The sequence below is a fragment of the Mustela nivalis genome, assembly GCF_964662115.1.
Source record: "Mustela nivalis genome assembly, chromosome: 7".
Lineage (NCBI taxonomy): Eukaryota > Metazoa > Chordata > Mammalia > Carnivora > Mustelidae > Mustela > Mustela nivalis.
Window position 1 is genome coordinate 24178843 of NC_139026.1, and position 16035 is coordinate 24194877.

Sequence of the window (16035 nt, forward strand, 5' to 3'; positions counted from 1 at the left end):
AGGGATTCTGGCCTTTAGAAAGGAATTCGTGGGAGGTGATACCAACTGCACCATTTTCCTCATTAACTGTTTCTTTGAGATTGTAGTAGAAGGGAGAACACTGCGAGTCAGCATCTTTCCCAGCTCTCCTTCTCCATACTCAAGCTTGTAATGTATCCCGTTAATCTATTCCGCGATTACGTAATTTTCTTCTGACTTCCTCATTTTTACATTGCCATTAGGACATGCTGCTTCCTATAGTTTATACCAAGATGAACTAGTAAGAGTCCATATTTTTACCTTTGCTGTTCTCCTCTTGGTCTGGCATTCTGAGATCTATTTAGGCATAGGGTCTGCTTGTGCACTTATCCAGACCAATGCTGAGCAAGCTGCTGTGAAAATCAATAGCGTTCCAAGTCAATTCTCTCAGCTCTGACTTTTGCTGTGTGGGGAAATTCTCCTTAAAAGATGAATGATAAGAATCTACACCAAAGAGAGATGAGGAAACAGAAAAAAATAAAGTAGGCACTCTTGTCAACTAAGGAGAGAGCAAAGGGTGGGACACGAGGGATAAAGATCTGAGAGAACAGGGGCATGAGACTGGCTTAGCTGGTGGAGCGTAGGACACTTGATCTTGGGGTTGTGGGTTCAAGTCCTAAATTGGGTGTAGAGATTACTTAAAAATAAGATCTTCTTAAAAATATATTTTTAAATATGTAAGAATAAAGGGAAGCAACACCTGGGACAGGAACCAGGGAGTCTGTTCTAGTAACAGTATGCAAAATATTTCAAAGTAGAACATACTACGTTAACCAATTCTTCCATTGCTAGATACCATGATTTATGCGAGATAGTTCTGAATATTTATTACAAAATTTTTCAATCCAAGTCTCTTGCGGTTAGTTATGTTTGAGGAGACAGAAAAGCAAAAGATGATAAAGCAACAGAGAAACCTTAGGTAATTACAATTAGGAAATTAGGAAACCAACTACTTTTATCACACATTGAAACAGAATTTTAAGTTTATCTTTTACAAAGTAAATAGTCCACAAAATATTTAATGTCAGTAAGCACTGCCTAGGGGTCTTTTTCAATACACATACCCATAATAATGGCTACCATTTTTGCCCTTATTAGGTGTCAGGTGTTGTGCTAAACTTCACTTATCTCCTCAGACCTCACTCAATAACCTTGCAGAGCCACTATTATCATTATGGGGACGCTGAGAACTAGAGGATTAAACAGCTTGTCCAAGGTCATGAAATAAGCAGCAAAGCTAGCATGTGAACTTGAATTGTCCACCTCTATGATCTACTAATGCCTCTCAACTGGTGATTCTCAAATAATATTCATAAAAAGCAGCAGACATGTGACATGTTTGTTAGAAAGTAGAGTCCCAGGCCCCTACCTCAGAACATCTGTTTCAGAAGGTCTGGTTGGGGACGAGGGATAGACAATTTAATAAGTATCAGAAACACTGCTCTCAACACTTTTACAGAATAGTCTCAACAAAGTCATAGAATTAATCATTGGTTCTAGTTCTACAAATGTAACTCCCTCTGGTCATAAATCTACTTGGACTTTATCACAATGTTATTTTATGAATAAGGGAATCATTAGTCTTATTATGGTTACCCAAGAACTAAGATGGTAGAAAGGGGAAACTGAAAGGAGATGCCTCCAGCTATTATGGGCCCTACTTCCTAACCTGGTCTTAAACACAACTGTGAAACATCGAAACGTGTCTTTGCTACCTTAGCTCCTCAATCTGCTTTGGGGAATTTCCTCCCCAGGGCCCACTGGCTTCATAATGCTCAGAGTATACAAGAAGATCCTACACAAGATTCTAATTCCCAATTTCCCTCCAGCCTTAAACAGTATACTGATTTGTCAAGATGCTACCCTTGACCAAGAGACTGAGAGATTCAGAAGATGGAATCATTCTAATGAGATACTTTCTCATTTTCCCACTTCCCTCTTTCTCTCTAACACAATGCTTTATTGACCCAAATAAACCATGCGTGTCTGCATAAAATTTTTAATGGGAGATTCTTATCATGGGAATTTCAGGCACTGATGGCAGGCGGGTGGAAGAGTTATTTTTGGTCAGATGTGCCTTTCAATGCCTCATAAATCAGGCTGCTTAGGCAGCTCCCTAATTTCCATTTAGGCAGTGCCAGTCCTGTTGACACACTCGATTGTACCCCAGGCAGAGGTTTAAGAAGTAAGGAGAAAGGTAAATAAGCAGTGACATTGGGAAAGGAAACATGGGGGACCGCCTAACTTACCCTCTCTCAGAAATGAGGAATCAAGCCACAAATAAAATAATAAACCACAAAGACCTCACATTTTTCATTCCCATTCCTGTAAACAGGAAATAAAAGCCAAGATTATCCTATCCTTAATAGGTATGGAGAGAAAAAATCAAGGAAATGTACACAACTTGCATCACAGCACACAGAATTTCTTAACCTCAAAAACACTCACATTACGTAGCACTCTGACCTCTTATGCATGGAGACTTGCCCAGCAGTGACCTTCAGCAACCTAGAGAGCTTTTTATAACATTTGAGAATGCACAACTGGATATTTTTATCAGCATGTGCTCTGCCTTTGATAAATGTTATAGTAAGCAGTTTGAAGCAAAAACACAATGAATACATTTTTTAATGTAGTATATACAAAAACACTTAATAAGCAACCTCCAAAATTGTGCAGGTTTCACCAATGTCTCAAGAAAAAGAACTAAGTTTAGAAAACACTGCCCCAAGTTTTCACTTGCCCCCAAATGTCATCTAGAAGGATTAGGTAAAAGCTATTTGAGAAGTGATGGTTAAAGCCTCCTATTGTCCATAGCTGATTGTTCAGGGTTCCAATTAAGTATCTTTCTGAAATGTGTTTTCCTTTTTTAAACAGAAAATAAAATAGTTCATGTGTAAAAAAAAGAAAGAAAGAAAAAGTAAATACCCTACAACATGAAGGGTTCCTTATAATCTGTTTTTATAACAGTAAGTAGAAACATGCCTGTGTTATGCACCCATTGAGTAGGCAGTTTGTTATATAAATTCCTTACTGGAGCAATATGATTTATGGAAGGATAGGGAGAGAACCAACATTTTCAGAGTGCCCTATACCATCACAATCTTCATCTCAATTAATCCTCAGAACAACATTTTGAAGTCGGTGTTATTATTTCATTTTACAGATGCGGAATATGACCTTAAGAAGAGTAAAGTAACTTGCCCAGGGCCAGTAACTAGCAGAGACAAGTATTCAAAACAGATGTCTTATTCCAAATCCCGCGCCCCTTCAATAGCATACAGTTTTTAAAGTTCTCAGTTTCTCTCCCAGCATCATTTGTTGGACTCTAGATCTTCATTTATTGATTTAGTAATTAAATTTATGTATTTTTTGGGGCGCCTGGGTGGCTCAGTTTGTTAAGCAACTGCCTCCAGCTCAGTTCATGATCTCAAGGTTCCTGGATCAAATCCTGCATTGGGCTCCCTGCTGAGCAAGGAGTCTGCTTCTCCCTCTGATCCTCCCCCCGTCATGTTCTCTCTCTCATTTTCTCTCTCTCAAAGAAATAAACAAAAATCTTTAAAAACAAACAAACAAATAAATAAATAATTCTGGTATTTCTCATGACCTTTCTATGCAGTACACACCGTTCTGGGCCCTGGGGATATAGCAGAGAACAAAACAAATTCCTTCCTCTCATAGAGCTCACATTCTAGTGGGGGACACCCCCAGAAGTGAGGCATAATAATCCCTCATCTCTATACACATTCTCAGACTTATTTATCAAGCACTCACCGCCCTGATTGACGAGAAATACTCTTTCTCCATCACTGAGGGAAAATTCAATGCCATAGACCCCCCCCCCATCCTGATTGTATTGAATGTTGCTTTCCCCCAGATGAACTGAAAGCAAAAAATGACTACATTCTTCCAAGTGAAAAGCTGTTATAATTGGATAATGACGACAAAGCAGGCATTTTTTTTTTTTCTGAGTTATACTGAGCGGCTGGAGGGAAGTAGAAGAATTCTTCTGCCCACCGCCCATTATGGAGCTGACAAGGTCCTGCTCTGGGCCATGCTCCTTAATTTTCCCGCTGGCTTTAAACATTTACAACAGCTCTAACACCCATGCGTGAGAAACACAGGGATCCCCAAGGGCCCAAGCCATGCTGCACTGGCCAGCTTTGCTCCCCAAAAGCCTGCTGGGGACTCATCTACAGGAACCAGGGCAGCTCGGGAAGATTCACTTGCTTCTGTGAGAAATAACAGTCACCGTAATAGAAAAAGAAATTCTAGGCATTCTTTCAAGCTGTTGGGAAGTTCCTGTACATTCCAGTTGTAAAAGAATTCAAGTCCCTCCACTCATGTCAAAACTCCAGGGCCATCCTTATGTGCTTTGTACATTTACTAGACCAAGGCCTACAGATTCTCTCCCTGCCTTTTTTTTTTTTTTTTTTTTTTAAATAATGAACCACAAACTGCTTCTATAGGAGGTCAATCTGGGATTTGGTAAAATTATCCTCAGGCTTTGAAAATCCTCAGGCAGTGACAGATTTCAGAAGTTTGAAGATTCTCAGCATAAAGCATTGCTATTCCAGAGTACTGAGCCCATTATTTGTGACCTGGAAATTCTGCAAAACCTTAGGGTTTGGAAATCCAACATCCATGATGACATACAACTGTTACTGGAGAAGTCTTCACTCCTTCCAAGGTCCAAAAACCCGAATGCTCTTGTGTTTTTTTCCAGGCCCAATTGATTCCCCCAGATCACTCCTGTTTGAATCTCCCCTGCAAATTTCATTCTCACCTATTTTTTTAATTTTTTAATTTTAATTAAATTTATTAAATTAATTTTTTTAAAAAATTTAAATTTTAATTAAATTAATTTTAAATTTTTAAATTAAATTAATTTTTTAATTTTAATTTTTAAAAAAGATTTTATTTATTCATTTAAGAAAGAGAGAGAGTACATGAGCAGAGGAGAGAGGCAGAGGCAAAAGGGAAAGCAGACTTCCTACTGAACAGGGAACTTGATGTGGGGTTTCATCCCAGGACCCTGAGATCATGACCTGAGCCGAAGGCATACATTTAACCATCTGAGCCATCCAGATATCCCTATGATTCTGCTTAGAAGATATCTTACTCCTCACTTACCGCCTAACTCTTCTTTGCCTTTTTCTTCCTCTACAAGGTAAGGAAGAAAAATCAGCAGAAAAACAAAAGAAGTTGCTCCAATTATTCTTAAGGCAAAGGAAAAAAATTTTCTCCCATCATTAAGAAGTGTCCCTGAGGAACTTCAACTGCTACAATCTGGCTACTGTTACCGGGAGTCAATAACACTGACCTTGATAACACTGCAGAAATAATTATTATACTCTGCAAGAGAAATCATTTCTTCACGGGGCTACAGATTCAGTATGTATTTCCTTCAATAGAGAAGGCACATCCCTCCTTCCAATATTTGCAGGATGGAAGAGGGGGAAGACTAGTACAATTCAAACACCAGCAAAGAGAGGTCAGTTGGGGAAATAATGTATTATATACGCACCTGGCATATAGTAAATACTAGATGTTTGCTATTATGACGATGATTATGTTCCTGGCTTCAAGACACTGGGGATACAACAGTGAAGAAGCCAGGTCTCTAGGAGCTTGTAACTTACATTCTAATAGGAGAAACAATCAACCTACCAATGATTTGGGAAAATAATTACAAATCATTTTATTTTTTCCTAAGACTTTATTTATTTATTTGACAGAGAGAGACACAGCCAGAGAGGAAACACAAGCAGGGGGAATGGGAAAGGAAGAAGCAGGCTTCCTGCTGAGCAGAGAGCCCAATGTGGGACTCAGTCCCGAGACCCTGGGACCATGACCTGAGTCAAAGGCAGGTGCCCAACAACTGAGCCACGCCGGCACCGCTACAAATCATTTTAAACCCAGTGAAGAAAGGAGTGTCCTTAAAATCAGCACCTGTGGGAAAGAGGAGAAGGAACTAGAAATGGGCAGAGAGAGAAGTTGATGGCAACGCAGGCCCAACCACAGCCTCAACCCATCCTTTAGGGAACGCTGAAGTGGAATGACCCTTCACAGTTGTCCTGACCATTATACCCCCACAGGGTGTGGGCCACCCTGAGAAGGGGCACTGGTCTTGTTCTCTGCCACTGAAGCAATCCCTAAAAGGGCTGACAGCTGAAGACTGTCTGCCAACAGCACTCACAGCGGCTGGGGCAGCAGAGCCTCTACTGCGGAGGTTATGGCAACAGAGCACAGTGTGTATTCCACCCAGCAGACAGGGTGGTAAGGCTGAGGGGCCCCCTAAAACAAAGTGGTCAGGGAAGGCCTCTCTGAGGAGGTAATGTTTAAGCTGATAGAACTATATAGTGAGGAGGCAGCAGCCATATAAATAGATGAGCAAGAGCATTCTTTTCTTTTTTTAGATTTTTTTAGATTTTATTTATTTATTTGAGATCAGAGAGGGAGAAGCAGGCTCCCCACTGAGCAGGGAGCCTGACATGGGGCTCAATCCCAGGACCCTGGGATCATGACCTGAGCCAAAGGCAGACACTTAACTGGCTGAGCAGCCCAGGCCCCCCGAGAGCATTCTTATTAAAGGAAACAGCCAATACCATGTCCCCTATGTCAGAATACGTGGACAGTTTGGAGTGCAAAAAAGAAAAGCTGTGAGACCAGAGAGTGGTATAAAGTGAGATCTGAAGAAGGAGGCAGGGGCCAAAACATGAGAAACTTCAGGAGTTTGGATTTTATTCTAAGTATTGATGAACAGAAATTAGAGGGGAGTGGAAGGGTCTGATTTACTCTTTTAAAATATCACTCTGGATGATAATGTGAGGAATGGGTAGAAGAGAGGAGAAAAGTGAAGGCAGAAAGACCAACCAAAAGTTTACCGAACTTCTCTAGACAAGAGATGGTATATTGATGAAGATGAGAAAACTGGCCGAATTTCCATGCAAAACTCTGTAGGAAATCGTGCAGGGCTTGACAATGGGTTCAATGTGGAAAGCAAAAGAATGGAGAATCAAAAATTACTCCTGGGGGTACCTGGGTGGCTCAGTGGCTTAAAGCCTCTGCCTTCAGCTCGGGTCATGATCTCAGGGTCCTGGGATCGAGCCCCGCATCGGGCTCTCTGCTCCGCGGAGAGCCTGCTTCCCCCTTTCTCTCTCTGCCTGCCTCTCTGTCTACTTGTGATCTCTTTCCATCAAATAAATAAATAAAATCTTAAAAAAAAATTACTCCTAGTCATAGAAGGGTGATGGTGTAGTCTGAGATAGGAAAAGGCAAGTTTAGGGATGGCTATAGAGTCCCATCTTGGATTTTTTTTGGTTTGAGATACCTATTAAACATCAAGTAGAGATGCCAAGAAGTCAGTTGGTTACACAAGCACAGAGCACAGAAGAGAGGGGAAAGGCTGAATATTTATATTTGGAAATCATAGGCAAATAGATGATATGTTGATTTGCTACTGCTACATAACCATTACTACCATTCACTGGCAAAAAGCAACAATAATTTTATTTATTTATTTATTTTTTGAGTAGGCTCTATAACCAGCATGGAGAGCAACATGGGGCTTGAACTCACAACCCTGAGATCAAACCTGAGCTGAGATCAAGAGTCAGATGCTTAGCCAACTGGTCTACCCAGATGCCCCAACAATAATTTATTTTTGCTCACATCTGCAGATTGGCTGGGGGTTCAATCGAGACATCTCCTCTTCTATCTGTAGGGCTAAGGGAATGACTATACTCTGTATGCCTCATCCTCCTGGGACCAGCAGACCAGATAGGCAATGACAGAAGCTCAAATGAGGGAGAGGAAACATGCAAGGTGTTGGGAAAGTCCTAGGAAATTAAAACAGCTATCAAAGAGATATCTGTGCTCTCCTGTTCTCTGCAGCATTATTCACAATAGTCAAGATAGGGAAACAATGTAAGTGTCCATCAATAGATAACAAAGATGTGCTGAACATATATACACATACTGGAACATTATTCAGCCATGAGAAAGAAGAACATCCTGCCATTTGTGATGACATGGATGAACTTGAGGGCACTGTGCTTAGTAAGTCAGAGAAACACAAACACTGTATGATCACACTTATTTGTAGAATCTAAAAAAGCCAAACTCAAACTCATAAAAACAGAACCAAATGATCATTAGCACGGGCCAGAGTGTGGGAGAGTTAGGGAGACATTGTTAGAGGGTAGAAACTTGCACCTAGAACAGCAAAAATTTAGGAGGAACAAGTGCAGTTGGAGAATTATTAGGAGAACATGAGAGAAGAGAGAACAGTGTTTCAAGGAGATGGTCAGATGTTACTGAGACATCATATAGGATGTGAACAGAGAGAGGGCTATGGTAGCTGACAACATGGTCCACTAATCAATGTTCTATAACAGGACACCAGGACAGATGAGGGCAAGATCCTGCTGTCTCATCCTGGGTTCTCCAGCAGCAGGAAAGCAAATTACATTTGAACGAAAACAAAAATGTACCACTCTGTCAGGAATGGTGGGATTAGGAAGGTGAGTGATAATGAGGTTAAGGCGAGATTGTTGAAATTCTTCGATACCTGCCCAGGGAGGTGGAACTTGGTCTTTAAACAACAGGGAGTCATTCAAAGCTTTTTTGAGCAGAGGAGTAATGCATACCAAGTTTGGGATCTAAATGCAGTAGGAGGTGGATTTGAGAGAGGGGAGACTGGTGGCAAAGAAGCAGATCTGTTACTCAGACCTCTTGCCCAGATCCTGACCTCTGAGAGAGATGTAGGTTCCTTAAATCAAGTTCCTAATGCTTGTTACTATTAAAATCTTTTTTGCCTGCTTCTCCCTGATCTGGCTGACCTTAGTTGACTTACGATAACTTTCTAATAAAAATCTGGTCCTGACCCCCCGCCTACACCTTCCATCTAGCACTCACTCATTTACAAGTATCATCTTTCCTTTTGTGTCCACGTAGAGAACTCCTCTGCTGGTGGGCTTCGATGGCAGCCTGAAATCACAGCCTGGCTTGTTCACAATTCCAGGCTGCTGCTCTTCAGTCCTTCCCCCCAGTCCCTGCTGCTCTCCTTCCCCCAGCCCATCCCTGTCCATTCTGCCAGAGCATACCAGAAGTTCAAGGAGTTCCGAACATGGTGGTGGCCTCCAACTTACTAGCACAGGCTCTATTCCTTCCCTAGTCCTCCTCATCTCAGCCTTGATCTTTGAGGGATATCTACCCTGTGCAAATGCTCTTTCTACTTGAAGTCCCATTTGGCCCCTTAGTGACTCTTAGCAGTAGAATGAGGTAGGGATAGGGCGTGAGCAAGCAATGGTCCTAAAAGGCAACCACTTTGTCTACTATGTGGCTCAATATGCATCATTTTCCAAGAAGCCTAAAAGGAAAATACATCAACAAATGTCTCACACCGTGAAATATTACCATTGGTATTACATAGTAATTTGGCTTGGAAATTTTTTTCTACATTCTCATGCCTGGACTTCCAACAAATCTACAGAAAGATGAACAGGTGTTCTTTTTAGAACACAAGAATTACTTGGAATGAGCTATGGTTTAAAAATGAGAAGTCGTTATTGGATATATGCCAGGATTCTTCTTGTTAATTTTATAGGGCCATGATATTTTTCCCTCACACATACATCTTCAACTGCTATGCATGGTATTTTCCTGTTGTCTACCAGCCAAATATTCTTTAGCTGACTGATGCTAGCAGGAAATGGAGAAAGTCATAAAACTGGAAATTAGGAAGTAATGACCTCAGTGTTCAAATCACAAAAGGTGGAAACAAATATTCTCCTTTAACTCTGATTTACAACAATTAGACATTGCTACCTCTTCTCGGTCACTACCATTTAGTAAAAATGTGTTTCCCTGACCACAACAGTACTTCATTTGGCCATAGCGCTCACCGGGAAATTGGCAGCGACACATGAACTCTCTCAGCTTGCATCACTCCTGGGTTCTCGCTGCATCTCCTGGCCACAGAATCCGTTTGTGATCTCTGCCTCTTCCTTCAGTCTTTGCTCTGGCAATATGGCAAAGAGTAACGGTGTTGCCCACCTGATGACAGAACTCAGAGCTGCCTTGTTCTCACATTACATCAGGCATCTTCAGAAGCAGCTTTAATTGGTCTCTGTTCTCAGACTGTTTCATTATGTGACCGACTTCAGAGTTTGTGATACCTAGACTGAATCACTCTTGTCTGATAGGGACCAGAGAGGCGTACAAGGCTGAGGTTCCATGCTATTCCCTTCATCTATACAACCCTCTAGTGGCAAAAGTCTTATAAACTGGTGTCCTTTGTTGCCTCAGGAGTTACACTTCTTAGAGTGGCTCTGCACTACCTTTGTCAAAAGTGACCCATCACATTTACTCCACTAAGGATCCAATATTGCTTACATAGATTGTATCTCATAGCTTTTCCAAACAATCTTTTTAAATTTAACTTGCATAAGGCCCTAAAATATCATCTTAGAGAAGCTAGCTTAAAGGAACACAGCACAGTCACACTCAGGGCTGACACCTGACTCTGTCATTTGGGTCTCTGAGACAGGATGTGGGCCCACTGACCTTTTTTTAGCCTTGTGTCTTACAATTTGTTCTTGGCTTTTCCTCATGACTTCCACCTGTCTGTATTATTATACCCTCATGAAACAGGAACACGCAAGTGAGAAAACCAGCCCTGAATATCTCTTAGCTTTTCCAACATAGACCTATAACACCATGGGTTACATTGGTAAAGAAACAGGGTCCATGACTTGAGCCTATGTCAGCGTTAAGTTGCTTCAAATATCTATTGAGCACCGTCTTTATGCCCAATACCAAGGAGATCTTGGCACCCTGCTATTATCATTAATCCCAATAGGTTTCCCTGAAAGCTTATTGATTATATCACATGCTTTTCACAGCCCTGACAGCCCTCCAGTAATTAAGAAGCAACACTGGGTAACTGTAGACTCTGGAATGGAGCGAGCCTGGGCCACAGATGAACCGAAGCAAATGCAGTAGAGCTAACTTCTCCATCCCTCCTAAACCCTCCACAAGCTGAGTAGACAGTACCTTTATGTTATGTCATTATTTTGTGCTTCCCTCCTTTGCTTCATTAGCTCCTCTCTGTTGCTTAGACTGTAAACACAGCCCAATGCCAAGACAGAGACAGTCACCAGGAAACCCAGCTCCAGGTGTCAGACCTACCTTTGTGCTTTTGGACTGCTGCTGTTTGTAGAGAGATGGCAGGGGAAGTGCCACAGGCTCAGTGCTCCATTGCTTCCTGCTCTGTTAGGTATTAAACCCCAACAGCCTGCCCAAAGCTCAGTCTCCTTCCCCATAGCTAACTAATAGAACACTAACCCCCAGCTTACTGCCCCATGAGCACAGTCCTCTCCTCTCTTCTTGCTTCTTCTCTTTTCTTCCCAAGATCCTGTGAGCTAAACAACACCAAATAATAAGCTAGAAATGTATAATGCAGAGGATTCTCTTCTTTATAGTCCTACCCATATGGAAAAGAAAAAGAATGGTTGATTATCTTAACCTACACATAACTTGTAGAAAGGAATGATTCCTGTCAAATAATCCTCCCTTAGTAGATTCCCTTCACTATTATTAAGTCAGACATGACCTTCAAGCATTAGTACCCAGACAATACAACATTTGTGTGTTATTTAATTAGCTTATTGTTTTTGTTAATGTACATTCCTGTGGTTCTACCACTTTCCACTCAAAGTTTTTTTTAAAAAAAGGCTACCTGGTATTAAAATTTTTTTTATCAATGTATCCCTACTTTCGCTTCATTTAAAAAAAATTTTTTTTTTACCAGCCAGGTTATCTCATAACAATGGCTAATTTATTAAGTCCTGGAAAATTAAAACAACAATAAGTCTTTGTGCAAAGTTGGCATGCTGGAGGTTCTTGGTTTAAAAAAAAAAAAAAAAAAAAAAAGAATGTGATAGATCTACCAAAGACCACTGTCATTTCTGTACCATCTAATCCCCATTATGAAGTGATTCTTATCAAACTGGGAAGTGATCATGTGGCAGCCTAAACGAAGCTGGAAAAACAAATTCAATAAATCAGAAGGGTTATTCCATGTCATCTACATGCTCAAACAAGAGGGAGAGCACATTGGCTTTAATAAATCCTCAGTTTCCAGCCAAAAGCCTTTCAGAGCTCTTGGCTGCCTGATCAGATGTCTGGAATTATGAAAGCAGAAAACGTTTTTAGAGCTTAAGGAGGAACTTCTGATTTACCATAAAAAGAAGATTTGAACTAGACAGATTGTATAGTATTCTATATAAGTATCTAATAATCATGTAATTGTCTAATAATTATTATCTCATTTTACATATAAGGAAATTAAAACTAAAAAGAGTTAAGAAATTTGCTCAAAGGTAGCTAGGAAATGATGGATCTGCCAATGCTAATCTTTCTACAATGTTCACATCAGAATGCAGGACATGACAGGGGCCACTGGTTTTGTCAGTGATCCCATCAGTGACAGTGATTACATCTGTGTCAGTGATCCCAGTTGGTCGCCCAGCCTGGGCGTGATGTCTGTGACCAGGTGACTCAGATCACTGAGCTGATGAGGCTGAGAGTCATTTAGGGATTCAACAAATAATTGAGCAACTACTCTATGTCAGGCACTGGTCTAGGTGCTAGAGATAGAGCAGTGAATAAACAGACATAATCCCTTTTCTTCACTGATATGCATTCTACTGAAGGGAAACAAACAAATACGTACAGAATGTCAGGTAGTGATAAGCCCTGTGAGGAGAAAGAAGGATAAGAGGAAAAGAGAAAACTTCAGTGGCGGTGCTCATCCATTAGATGGTCAGGGAAGTGTTCTCTGATAAGAAGACATTTGAGCAAAGACCGCAGGAAAGGAAGGAAGGGAGAAGAAAGTGAGCCACGTCCTATCTGGGGGAAGGAGATTTCAGGCAGAGTGAAGGCCCCCAAGTAAAGGGACTAAGCAGGATGCTCAGTACCCTTCCAGAAAAGCACTGAACATGCCGTTGTGGTTGTGACAGAGTAAACAAAGAGTAGAGTTAAAAGTGATGAGGTAGAATGGATGGCAAGGAGGGAGATAACTATTGAAGGCCCTTAGGGGTGTATAAACATTTTGGGTTTTACTCTATGTGAGATGGGAAGTCCTTGGGAGGTTTGCAGCACGGTGACATATTGGTTTCTGTTTTAAGAGTTCTACTGATAATTAGTCAGTTGGCTTGGATGTCTCGAGGCAGCAAGGCCCCAAACTACAGACAGAATGGGTGGTAGGACAATAGTGAAAGAACATGGGCTTTGCAATTAGATCTGTGTCCAGACCTCAGGCTCCATTTCCAGATCGTTCTATTAACTTTGTACTACTTATATAACCTCTTGGAAACTCAGTTTCCCCAAGTGCAAAAGGAGAATAATAGAACCTGCTCTATAGTTATTAATTAAATATGTATAAAGCACCTGAAATATTATTTATTTTATTAGCACTAAAAAATAAAAATAAACAACCATTGTATTTAATTTAGTGATTAATAATTGAATGATTTTATCTTTATTAAAAATAATAAAGGCAAGACCTGGGCTGGATAATATTTCTTCTCTGCTTCTACAATAATAAAAATAACAAATTAAAAGGGGGGAAAATAAAGGATATTCTCTTTCTCTTTAAAAAAAGCCTTTATATTTTTGGAAATTTTCAAAGATATACAAAATTAAAGCAAGTGCTCTATAGAGAGTTCTAATACAGTTCTAATAATAAACATTTATCCAATCTTATGTCATCTTATTTTTTCTGGAATATTTTAGAGCAAATCCCAAATATATTATCATTTCAACCATAAATACTTCAGTTTGCATCCCTAATAGAAAAGAATGGGGGGGGGCGCACCTGGCTGGCTCAGATGGTTAAACATCTGCCTTTGGCTTGGGTTATGATCCCAGGGTCCTGGGATGGAGTCCCACATTGGGTACTCTGCTCCTTGGGGAGCCTGGTTCTTCCTCTGCCTCTGCCTCTCTCTCTCTCTCCCTCTGTCTTTCATGAATAAATTTTTAAAATCTTGGGGAAAAAAAGAATTTTTTAACACAACCCAATACAATGAACATATCTAACAAAACTAACAATTATTTCTTAATATCATCTACTATGCAGTCCATGGTCAAATTTTTCAGCTGTCTCAAAAATACCTTTAAAAAAAAGGATTTTATTTATTTATTAGATAGAGATCACAAGTAGGCAGAGAGGCAGGCAGAGAGAGGATGAAGCAGGCTCACTGCTGAGCAAAGAGCCGATGTGGGGATCCATCCCAGGACCTTGGGATCATGACCTGGGCCAAAGGCAGAGGCTTAAACCCACTGAGCTACCCAGGCACCCCTCAAAAATATCTTTTTACAGTTGTTTTGCTCAAATCAGGATTGAAACCAAGCCCATAGATTGCACTTGAATGATATGTGTCTCAAGTCCCATTTTATCTGCGACAGTTCCTCATTTTGTTTCTCCCATGACTTTTGTTTTGGAAGAAATTGTTATTTGAAGGGTATTAATGATAGGTTAGCAATGTCCTTTCCACAGGCAGAGGACAACAAACCTACATATTACACTACAGACACTCCCAAGTGCTTTCAGAGCGGAATAAGGGGAATGTTTCTGCTTCCAAGAGAGGAAGTTAACACTATCAACTCTTGTAGAGAAAATACAACTTAATATGATAAGGATCTGGCCTTAGACTCTTTAAGATCAACATAAAGGACTGTCGGGAAATAGACCATAAGATCTAATAGCTTTCTTCCAGTCCTAGAATTCTCTGGGACGTATCATCAGATGCATATTTAGATGATCATCATGGGATAATGACCAACAGAATTTCCTGTTTTCTGTTAAAGAGCAATCAGAAATTCTTCCTTGATTGTAAGCAATTACAAAAGTATTTGTCCTAGTAAAAGGGGACAGATCAGTTATTACTATAAGAGCCTATACTGCCCTTAAAACTGATGGCCCGATTGGCTCAGTTGAGATAAATTCAACTGTGGTGTCCTAACTAGAACTAGTTGGCTTTCATCAATTCTTTCAGGTAATTCATTAGAACAATACCCAAAAGAATTAAACAGATACTGATAAATTCTGAGTGAGCAGAAGAGATTTTTTTAAATAAGAGGGGGGAAAGCAAGATAAACGTAGCCCCTGTTGATTCTATATCATGGTGTGAGTAGGTTTTGACAGAGGATCACTTGCAGAAGTAACTACCAAAGAGATAAACATTCAAGATCTCAACCAAGAACTGACTTCTGGAAGCAAGTCAAAACTTAAATTTAGATTTTGGTTCCCATACACATTATTTAACCATCAAATACAACATTCCTTTATAGACCTTAATAAAAGGCCAAAATTATAAATGAAGTGTTTGTATTCATTACAAATTATTTTGAACTTGGGGATTCTTTTGAAATGTCCATGTGAGTCAACATGGGGTGGGAGCTGGAAAAAGAAAGCATGGTCTCCCACTCATTGCTAATTCTGGCTCTGGTAATCAGGGAAACACAAGAAACAGCCAAGTATGGACTGGCAACCCCAACTAACTTGTTTTGTCATTTTGTCTTTCACTCAATAATCAACCTTCCTTGGGCATTCATTAGAGTGTGACCTAGCACTAGGTCCACTGTGTTCTGAGTATAATAATTCTTCATCAAAATATGAGGCCAGGAGTCTGGTTTAACACTGACATTCATTTTTAATTAAGATGGATAATTCAGAAAGATGTTATTGTTGGCAAACAAACCACAAAAGGAAATCAGCAGTCTATGGGACACATGGCAGGATGGTGGAGAGAAAAGAGAGAAAGGAGAAGAAAATAGGAGAAAGAAAGAACATTTTTGTTTTGCCTTTGTTTTTCTTGGAAGTACCCCAAATATCTAATGAAAAGGAAAACAGAAGGGAAGACATGAAGGAAAAGAAATTATAGTGATAGATTGATGCTCAAAGATGTCTTTAAAAGTTGGCACATGTGGGGCGCCTGGGTGGTTCAGTCA

General features: G+C 40.3%; 1 long non-coding RNA gene across 1 annotated transcript in view; it reads right to left on the bottom strand.

Annotated features, from left to right (window-relative positions):
- The window catches only part of LOC309869003, an 89393-nt gene extending 78258 nt beyond the window's left edge, over positions 1-11135 (bottom strand). The window contains exon 1 of the long non-coding RNA XR_014313922.1: positions 11077-11135. This is a non-coding gene — a long non-coding RNA (uncharacterized lncRNA). The remainder of the gene's footprint in view (positions 1-11076) is intronic.
- Between the last annotated feature and the right edge of the window lie 4900 nt (positions 11136-16035).